An 11,399-nucleotide genomic window follows, 5' to 3' on the forward strand; every position below is an offset into this window, starting at 1 on the left:
CTCATGTATATTTTCACTGAGGACAGTTCAGTGACAGCACTGCAAATCACTGCTACCCATATGTCCTGCCTTCGGCGGAGCACCGCTCATTTCAGATGCCTCCCTCCAGTGCAGATTCATGGATCCCTGTGTTTGTATGACTTGCATTCTGTGCCTGGTTCGGCCACTGAAATTGGGTGATTTGATGCACTTTTCTGCACCTCTAGCCCCCGTTTTGCGTGTTTAGACTATAAACCCCTTGGGAGTTGGGGGAGGTGCTGTCTTTTATTATGTGTTTGGACAATGGCCAGCATGATGGAGTGCTAACCTCAGCTGAGGCTACTGTGATACAGCTAATAATAATGAAGCCATGGAAAAGAGTTATTTAATAGTAATATTTAGCTCTTTCTTTTAGAGCTCAGAATTCCCGACAAAGGAGGCAATAATCATTATCCCCATTTCACAGAAGGGACAACTGAGGCAAGGTGCATCAATGTGCTTTATTCGAGGTCACTGTAAAATGAAGGACCAGAACGCAAGATTCCAGAGCCCCCAGCCTAGAACTGCTAGGTCACCCCATCTCCTCAATGACATGACTTACATCAAAAATTGAGTCCTTCATTTTGGGATCCTAGTCTCACACTGTGCCCCACCTTTGTAAGAGATTTCTGCTTCATTAGGCAGCATGTCCTGATGCCATTCAATGCGACTCAGTTAACCTTTTGTGCAACATTTCCAAACAGTAACCTGAAAGGTTTGCAAACAAACCACCCCCCACCATCTCGTCAAGTTTGCTCACTGAAAGGAATATAATAAAACCCACTATAAAAATGTTCTTTACATGCACACGTGCTCAAGTGCACCCAAAGACAAATCTCATAGTTGCTTGAGGGGTCTTCCACAATACTAAAAACACCCATATGGGCAACGATAAATAACAACAATAACATGATTTCGCAAAACAAATTTTTGTCTGAGTTGACAGGGCACGATCCAACAGAAAAGAGCTTCATTGAAAAGTTGCCAACCAGATGTAGCTGACGAAGGCCTGAAATAAGGGACCAAGGACACACTGAAACAACTGTACAAACAGTGACTAATTAAAAACTAGAGGCCATTGACATCAATTTGCAGTAGCTAAATATCTGGCTCAGAGCTGGCAAAGTATGGTGAGCGGAGAATATTGATCTTACTTATAGGTCTGTTCCTGGTCATCCCTCCTGCAGCTCAGACGCATTAATTAATGAGACATTAAAGAGACTGAATGCCACTTACCGCTAGTTACTTACAGAGCAAATTTCCAAAACACTTGGCGATAGACAAAGAGAGAGTGCCTTTAATGCAAAGTAATTTGTGCTTTGTTCCTGGTGAATGAATTTAGGGGAGCAAATATAGTTATGCAGAATTTAAATGAAGGTAGCCGCTAATGTAAATATAGCAATGCAACGGCATGGTTAAGAAATCTGAGCAGGCTATGACTTTAATCAGGTCTCTTCCACTCAGGTGGCGTTGTAAATCCTCCTCGTTTAAATTGGATAAAATCCTTAAGCTATAGGGGGTGAAAAAGAATTGTTCTCTCTCTCTCTCTCTCACCTCCCCCGCCCGGCCCACTCAGGGTACTTATCTGGCAAGCTTTACAATCTTTAATGTATGTTTATCTTCACAATGCTCTGCAAGGTAGGGCCATGCTATTGTCCTTCTTGGCCAGATGGGGAACTGAGGCCACGCAGAACCTTAGGGTACGTCTCCAAGCTGGGAGGGGGAATGATTCCCACTAGAAGCGCTATACCCGGGCTAGCTCTGCTCAAATGAGTGTGCTAAGACTAGGGCAGCTGTGACCAGTGTTCACTACAATTTTTTCCATCTGGGACAGAATAAATTTTGTTACCTGCACAAGGCATGTGAAGGTGTGCACCAACAGAAGGAAAATACGCTTCTGGCTCTGGGCATCCTGCTAATCAGCTGGATGGCATCTGATTCTCTCCTGAGTGGCCGCCCAGGCACTCGTCTTACAGGGAACGCTGACTATGACCCCTTTAGAACTGAACTGACCGAAGCCTTTGGGACATTCCAAAACATTTTGACACATTTGAACTGTTCCATTTTCTCTACTTTGCAGGGAGGTGCTAGAGCTCTGTCCTCCAGACAAACATGGCTGCGGGAAAAATCCCTTCCTGCTCTTTATATTGTCTTGAGGAAATGGGATTTCTCCACCATTGAAAATTTCCACGGGAATGGCTTTTTAATGAACATATTTTTTGGATGAGACCTCTCGAAATAAAATTTAAAAAAAATGTAATTTCGTTTCAGATTGGAATTTTTATTTCATTTTCTTTTACAAAAACTAAGTTAACATTTTAAGCCTGTTTCTGTTTTCCTCCTTTCTTCCTGCTTTGCATTAAGCCAGGGAATACAACAGAAGAAGGAGGGTTTAAGGACTTTGGAGGGCTAATCTCCCACTTTTTCCTTGTTTTCTAGTTTTTACCCTTTCCCCTCTTTCTAAAACTTTTCAGAACTCCCTCAGATCTGAACAAGTTACAGAATTACAAGTGTAAAACATGAAACACAGAATCACTGCCATTCTGTTACTTTTCAAAACATGAAGAAATTTTAAAAAGGTGGAGAGCAGAACACAGAAAGAAAGAAAAAAGAAAAACCCTGGGGGGGGGGGCGGGGGGCAGGGAGGGATAGCTCAGTGGTTAGTGCATTGCCCTTGTAAACCCAGGGTTGAATTCAGTCCGTGGGGGGGCCTTTCAAGGATCTCTCTGGGGCAGGTTAGATAAAAAAATATGTCAGGGATGGTGATAGGTCTTGCTGTGAGTGCAGGGGACTGGGCTTGGTGATCACGCAACCTCTCTTCCAGCTCTGTGAGATATGATATATGTGTCCCCATGGTTGTTTCAACCCTCAGCGGCAAAAATGGGAGGAGTTAATTTCAGAAATTATTCTGAGAAAATGAAAAATTGTTCCATTTTGAACACAAGATTAGGCAGAATAATAATGATGCCTGGCTCTTATCTAGCACTTTTTATCCATACATATCAAAGCACTTTAGAAAGAAGAGCCCTATAGTTATCTCCATTTCACAGATGGGGAAACTGAGGCACAGACCGGCAAAGAGATTACCAGGGTCAGGCAGCAGGCTAGTGCAGAGCCAGGAATTAGAACCCAGGTCTCCTGGGTCTTAGCCCAGTTCTTATCTTAATCAGGTCAGAAATAAATAGGTCACTAAGGCTACGTCTACACTACAGAGGTATTTCAAAACAGCAATTTTGAAATATCTTAGTTTAAAATAACACAGTTACATGCAAATGCATTTTGAAATAGCATCCTGCTCTTTTGACATAGCATTTCCGGACACACAGTGCTATTTTGAAATAGTGCCAATAGACACCATTATTGCTTATTTCAAAATAGCGCTAGTCAGTATCTTAATAGTGTTTGTTTTGAAACAGCTATTTCACAATAGGCTTTATTCCTTCTGCAATGAGGTTTACCAATTTCGAAACAGCGCACTCGCTCTCTCGAATTTATTTTGAAATATTGCATGCGCCGTCTTGACGCTCTCTATGTTATTTTGAAATAACAGCCGTAGCATAGATGTAGCCTAAGAGTACTATTGTATCTCTGCTGGTCTCAGGATATGAGAGGGACACAATGGGTGAGGTAACATCTTTTGTTGGACCAACTTCTGACCATCAAAGGGGAAGTTTTCAAGCTACACAGTCTTTAAGAACCTGACCACGAATGGGCAAACCTCACTTGTACACATGCAGACTTCTCATCTAGTCAGGGAGATGCTTGCCCTGTCCACCACTTCAGGCCATGCCTGACCCCACCCCTTTCCCGAAGGCTCCTCTGTCTGCCCCTGCTCCAACCCCTCCTCACCTCCTCCCTGCTTATTATGCTGTCACTTCCAACACTCTTACAAGGACAGTCTGGCCCTTTCGTTATGTTCTGCCCCATACTCTTTGTCTCGGGCCTGTCCAATGCCTTGGTGGGCAGGCCCCAGCCCCATCTCTTCTACCAAAGGTCCTGCCCCTTCCAGGGCTGGGCAGGAAAGGGCCTGGAGATGGCTCTCTCCATGGCCTTGCAAAGACGCTCATCAGCCCTGTACAACTGGTCCTGCTTCCCCAACCATTGCCCAAAACTCTGTAAGGTGTGACCTGCTCTGAGTGCATGCCAGCGTCCTGGCAACAATCAGCTTTGGCCAATGAAGGCAGGGTGGGAAAGACATTCTATCTAGAAGGTGTAAAACATGACATTTGGATGATCTCAACTGACCCCTGTCCCTTGCAAGTATTCTGTCTTGTCACACACTAGATTCGGTTCTGAACAGAGTCTTAATGCATTTGGTGACCTCTCTGCTATCTAGACAGCATGTGGACCAAGTAGTTGTGGATCTCAGGCCCTGTCTGGCCAGACACTGTTATCTGTTCACCATTGGCCAAGTGCCAGGCAGGTATACAATGCTATACAAGTTGCTAATAATCTCTAACATACACCGACGTTTGGGGAGACCAGTATCCAAGTCCATTAGTGCATAGACAGTGAATAGCTACAGTGGGTGTTCAACAGTGTTTCTCCCCATAACACCTGTGATTTACCAGGACACAATCCAGACTAATGAGATTGTTGTGGTTTCCTCACCAGCCTCACTACTCACAAACAACCTTCTAGCACATAGGTCACACCCTGAGCGTCTTCATACCTCCAACCTACCAGCTGCACCCTGGCTCTCATCAGCCTGGGTTATACTGTGCGGCGAGCCCAAACACCCTGTTTTTGCCTGCCTAGTCCCTGATCCTCCGCCTGACCAGTGGTTTGCAACCGGTGTGCCAAGACACACTGGTGTGCCAGCCGAACTGTCCCAAGTGTGCCGTGAAATTTTGTTAGTTTCCCCTCACTGTGGCTCTTTGCGGCTCTTTGCGGCTCTTTGACCATGAGGAGAAACTGATGACCTTGTGCTAGCTGGGACTCAGGCAGCAAGACTGCCTGAGTCCCAGATGGCGCAGAGTTCATCAATTTCCTATAAAGAGCCACCACAGGCAGAAATTGATGACCCTCTGCCAGCCAGGGCTCAGGCAGCCAGGTTCTTTGTAGAGCTGCCACTAGGGGAAATCAAGACCCTGTTGGAGCCTGTTCACGCCACAAGGCAGCTGAAACTTTGCTTACCAGCATGGCAAGAGAAGCCTGCTCTCTGGAGTCGCCTTGGCCCCCTGTCCCTGTGAGAAATTATCAGCAGTTACTTGACTACTCAACATTCCGAGCATTGTGGGCATTTACTTGCTCACCTTTTTTTGACCTGTTGAAGATGACGCTTTCTGTGGTGGATTTAAAACATTAATGCTTTTGATCCTTTTTTAGCTTATTTTATGCACTACTGTGCTGCAAACCTCTCTACTAAGACCACAACCCTAGTAAACATAAGTAAATGTGACGTTTATGAGCTATTGATTCAGCTGAAAAAATTGGGTGTGCTGTGAAGTTGTCTCATTGAAGTGTGTTCTGTTACTGAAAAGGTGGAGAACCACTGCTCCAGACACGCATGTCCTCTACTGCTCAGGTATTCCCGAGCAGTACAAATATATCAAATATTATAAGGAATAAAGCTCCAGTTTATGATCTAAAACGGTGATGCAAACAGTTCAATTTAAACACACCAGACTGGATAAAACCATAAACCAAGTTTATTAACTACAAAGTGGTTGAATTTAAAACAAACAGTAGTCAAGTAGCACTTTAAAGACTAGCAAAATAATTTATTAGGTGAGCTTTCGTGGGACAGACCCACTTCTTCAGACCATAGCCAGACCAGAACAGACTCAATATTTAAGGCACAGAGAATGAAAAACAGTAATCAAGGAGGACAAATCAGAAAAAAAAATGATCAAGGTGAGCAAATCAGAGAGTGGATTTAAGTGAGTGTATATAACAAAACATAAAAGTCAGAAATGGTTACAAGAAAAATAAAGATAAAATGCTTACCAGTGACTAACTTAGTAAAATATATTAGATGGAAGCAAAATTTCTCACATGCTTCCAGCAAGGTTATTGACTGAATGCCTCAGATTAGGACCAGACTTCCCTCTAATTCTTTCCATCCAAGGGTGGAATAAATTTTGTTATGTGCACCAAAGCATTTGCAGATGTACGCCACCAATAGAAACACATGCTGCTGGCTTTGGGTGGTTGTGGGCATTCTGGTAATCAACCGGGTGACACCTGAATCTCTCCTGGGTAGCATCCCAATTACTCAGTTTACAGGGAACACTGGGCCCCCCCTGCAAAGTCCAACTGCTGTTTCCCTTTTGTCTGTTCAGGTGCAAAGGATGTGATGGTGTGAAAGAGAGAAGAAGGCATCTTGCAGTGTTTGGTCCTGCTTTGTACAGTTCCAGTGCCTTTCTTGAAATACATTTCCTGCTGAGACCCAGAAGACAGAGTCTAAGTGGAAGGATGTTTCCTGTTGTTTTTTTCCCCACCTGTTTGCATGTTCTTTGTATTCCTTTCTTGTTTGATGATACTGTGTACCGCTTAAATGAAAATTAAGTCAAGCACACATTTCTGCCCTCTTTTGCTTAGTACAGACCTGTCTCCTGCCTGGGTAGGGCAGTGGAGTTTGGAACACATGTTAATAACACCATTCATAGGAATCTTATAACTCCATGTACAATGTTGCCACACATATTTTACCAGGACAACACTGATTAGGAATTTATTAGTTTTCAGATGAGACCTTACAAGGCATACCTTGTATAAAGATTATTACAGGAGTGCACAGGGTGTGAATACAGCGGTATATTCCATCACCTTACCAAAACCCAGTCTTTTTCAAATAACGAGTTGACATTTTTCATTTTATTATTAAATATTCTATGCTGTTTTTATCATCAATAAAATGTTTTCATTTGCTGAAATCCAGCACATTTGAGGGGTTGAGTCAGGGGAGGCTGGAATCAAAAATAAATTTGTGAGCAAACCAAAATTCCAAACATGCTGAAACAATAGCAGCTTATATATTTCAGGTATTTTTCATGAACCTCCATGTTTATTGACTGGCTCAGCTGTGCACCCGTTTACCATCACAGTCACCTGTGGCTCACCTTCTTCTCAGGCCTGATCCAAAGCCCCTTTACGTCATTGAGGCCGTGTCTACACTAGCCAAAAACTTCAAAACGGCCATGCAAATGGCCATTTCGAAGTTTACTAATGAAGCGCTGAAACACATGTTCAGCGCCTCATTAGCATGTGGGCGGCCGCAGCACTTTGAAATTGATGCGGCTCGCCGCCGCGTGGCTCATCCAGATGGGGCTCCTTTTCGAAAGGACCCCAGCTACTTCAAAGTCCCCTTACTCCTATGAGCAGATAGGAATAAGGGGACTTCGAAGTAGCCGGGGTCATTTCAAAAAGGAGCCCTGTGTGGATGAGCCACGCGGCGGCGAGCCGCATCAATTTCGAAGTGCCGTGGCCGCCCGCATGCTAATGAGGCGCTGAACATGTGTTTCAGCGCTTCATTAGCCAACTTCGAAATGGCCATTTGCATGGGCATTTTGAAGTTTTTGGCTAGTGTAGACATACCTGAGTGTCTTTCCATCAACTTCAGTGGACCTTATGCAGCACCCACCTGTAATTTACAGCTGATGCGCCTTTGCCTCTAATTCATTGTGAGACATGCCAAGTTCAAAGCTAACCTCCTGCCATTGTTTCCCAGAAAGATAGGACTACAATGCATGGGCGTGATCTAGAGTCCATTGAAGTCAATGCCAAAGCTTTAATTGACGGGGATGGTGCATGGTTAAGTTACTTGCCCACCGTCTGAAAGCAATTAAGTGAACTAGTGAGCACTTAAAATACTCTATATTTTGCTGTTTTGTATGAAATTTTAAAAAATGATGATCCAACCCGTGCTTGCCAGAGCTTGAAAATTATAGCTATAATCCTATGACCTACCGAACCCTTACCAATTAACGTATTGTATTTAACAGCTCCACTCTCAATACAGTGTCTGAGAATCTCTGATATATTTACCCTCACAACATCCCTGTGAGGTTGAGTAGCACTATCATCTCCAGTTTATGGAGGGGAAACTGAGGCACAGAGACTTGCCCAATGACACATGGGAAATTTGTGGTAGACCAGGGAATTAAGCCTTAGTCTCTCAAATCCTAGGTCAGAGCCAGAAACCACTGGTCCATCCGTCCCCTCCCCCAGATCACTTTTCCCAAACAGTAATTGCCAATATCATTATGTTTGCTAATAATCCTATATTCTAAGAAACTACTGTGAATGTTGCTATGTCCCAGCCTTCCTGATATGATTTGACATGGATAAGCAAGGAATGAGGTGATGTATTTTGGGGCTACATTGCATGGCAACCTAGGGGAATTTCCAACATTAGGTAAATTCAGCATTGATTTACTTTCTGTTCAGGCCCAGTGACAGGTAACTAAGGCCACTATCCTGCGTTAATTTCAGGAGAAAGGGCTGGCTGGCTAGTAGAATCAATGGCTGTTTCATTTCTTACCTGAAATACAGAGAGTTGAAGTGACAATCCTGGACCCAATCATCATTTTTGTTGCCCTCGGAGCAAACTGCTTTCTTTTCCTTAACTGCCACTGTGCACTGAGCAGCTCGTGTTTGTCTAACAGACCGAGGAAAGCTGTGGTCATTTTGTTCCAATTGTTTTTCAAGTGAAAGGATGCATTAATAAAGGCAACTGAAAATACTGCTTGTAAAATGGTTTGTGCTGAAAATCTGATTTATTCTGCGAACTCCTGCCAGTGTTTTCCTACGGCTTTTGAACAATCTCTTTCTGCCTAAATCATGAACTCCGGCCTTCTTTGGAGTGGGGAGTCCTGAAACTGCCTAACTTACTTCAAAGCTGGGTGATCCTGAATCAGAACATAGGTGCTTGGAATAACAATAGGTATTAGCTGTAACCTTGAAGGAGCTACTTAACTGGAGCTTCTTAACCTGGCAAGAGCTACAGTCTATTTTTTAACCATTACTGGAACAATATGCTTGGCAATTTAATTTTTAAAGTGAGGTTAATGTCTTTGTAAGGTATGAACTGCCAAATTACTGGGCAGTTTATTTGTCTGCAGACCAGACAGATGTTGTGAAATAGGCATACAAACTTTGACCTGGTGACATGTTACAAAGCTGTCTTAGGCCTGGTCTACGCAGTTATTTTACTGATACAGGTTGAACTTCTCTAGGCTGGCACTCACTCATCTGGCAACATCCATACTGTGGCATGATTTTAGTTAGCCAGACGACCGCTTATCATGGGTGTGGCCAAAGTTTCCTGTGGTCCCGTAAAGTTTGTAGACAGCTACCAGCCCTGCCTCTCACTGTTCTGAGCGTAGCTGTAATTACCCCTAAATGTCTTCCATGAGCTAAGTCAGAAGAGGAAATGTTGGTAGTACTGCTAGAAACTTTGACCTCCTGTGGTGTGGGAAATTCTTTTGTTTGGCATATATCAAGTGCCAAGGGTGCTGAATTAGGTGTGTGACTTTTTTTCCAATATCTTTACACTAGTACAATCTCTAGTCCAGATACAGTCACACCGTTATAAATTTGGTTTATACTACCATAGCTTATTCCCCTTTCCCTATTGGAATGAGCATGTCTTCAGTATGGGCTGGATCGATCTGCAGTGATAAATCCAGCAGCGGACAATTTGTCATGTCTAGTATAGATACGATAAATTGACTGCTGAGAACTCTCCTGTTGACTCCAGTACTCCATCAAGAAGAGTAAGCAGTGTCGATGAGAGAGGGTCAGCTGACAACTTATGGTGGTGAAGACCCGGCAGTAAACAGTTGCATAACTTAGGTGGATGACCCACAGTAATCTAGACAAGGCCTAACATAAACACTTTTATACTAGTAACAAAGAGAAAGCTGTGCTAGTCTATATACTATCAAATAAAAAAAAGCAGTTAACTAGCATTTAAGGACTAACAAAATAATTTATTAGGTGAGCTTTCGTGGGAGAGACTCATTTCTTCAGACCATAGCCATATCAGAACAGGCTCAATATTTAAGGCACAGAGAACCAAAAATAGTAATCAAGGTGGACAAATGAGAAAAAAATGATCGAGGTGAGCAAATCAGAGAGTAGAGGGGCAGAAGTCGGGGAGAATCAAGAATTAGATTAAGCCAAGTATGCAAATGAGCCCCTATAATGACCCAGAAAATCCCCAGCCCGGTTCAAACCATGTGTTAATGTGTCAAATTTGAATATAGAAGAGAGTTCAGCAGCTTCTCTTTCAAGAGTGTTGTGTTCCACCAGGAGAAATAAAAAAACAAATCAACAGGGCCAGACAAATACCCAGAGACCAGCTACTCCAAGATAGGCCCAAAAAGCCAAGAACAGAACACCACTGGTCATTACCTGCAGCCCCCAACTCAAACCACTGCAAAGCATTATTAAAGACCTACAACCTATCCTTAATCAGGATGCCACACTCCAGAAGGCCTGAGGTGACTGGCCTGTTCTGTCCTCCAGACAACCTTCCAATCTTATGAGGATTCTCACCCACATCCACAGTCTATATGCAGGAACACCAGTCCTGGAACTTTTTCTTGCAACAAAGCCCACTGCCAGCTTGTCCACATATCTATTCTGGAGATACCATCACTGGTCCTAACCAGGTTCTTCACAGAATCACGGGCACATTCTCATGCTCCACAGCGAACATCATATATGCCATCATGTGCCAACAATGCCCAGATGCTTTGTATATTGGACAGACTTCAAACTCTCTCAGACAAAGAGTTAATGGGCACAAAACAGACATAAAAACACTCCTGGTCCACAAACTGGTCAGGCAGCATTTTAATGGAGTGGGCCATTCTGTTAATGGCTTAAAAGTTTGCGTCGTACTGAAGAGGAATTTTCACAACAGATTGGAAAGAGAGGGAGCTGTGTTAGTCTGCACCCCAACAAAACAAAGCAGTAGAAGTGTAGCACTTCAAAGACTAACAAAATGATTTATTTGGTGATGGGCTTTTGTGGGACAGACCCACTTCTTCAGAGCAATTTCTGGCTGGCATTAGGTTTACATTCACTCATGTGACAGAGTTGGGTGTGAGGATTTTATTTCCCTGGTTAGGTTGCATGTGTTTCCTCATGTCCTGTAGTAACCTGCGGTGGATGCCCCAGTTTCCCTAGGCACAATATCAGTGCATAGTGGGAAGGGGAGTTTTGGTGACCTCTTATACGTTGGCCAGGCCCTCCCTGCTCTTTGTAACCTAGGCAACCAGGTGACACCTCTCTTCTCCCGGAAACAGGACCAAGGAGGGAGGAGGGGCCTGGCTGGTTTGAATTGGAACTTGGCAGTTGAGTGGGGCAGTCTCTGGATGGTTGGAGAGGAAGTGGGGAGGGCCAGACCCTGACTCATGGACCCCCTTTCC

The sequence above is a fragment of the Carettochelys insculpta genome, chromosome 3 (genome assembly GCF_033958435.1).
Source record: "Carettochelys insculpta isolate YL-2023 chromosome 3, ASM3395843v1, whole genome shotgun sequence".
Lineage (NCBI taxonomy): Eukaryota > Metazoa > Chordata > Testudines > Carettochelyidae > Carettochelys > Carettochelys insculpta.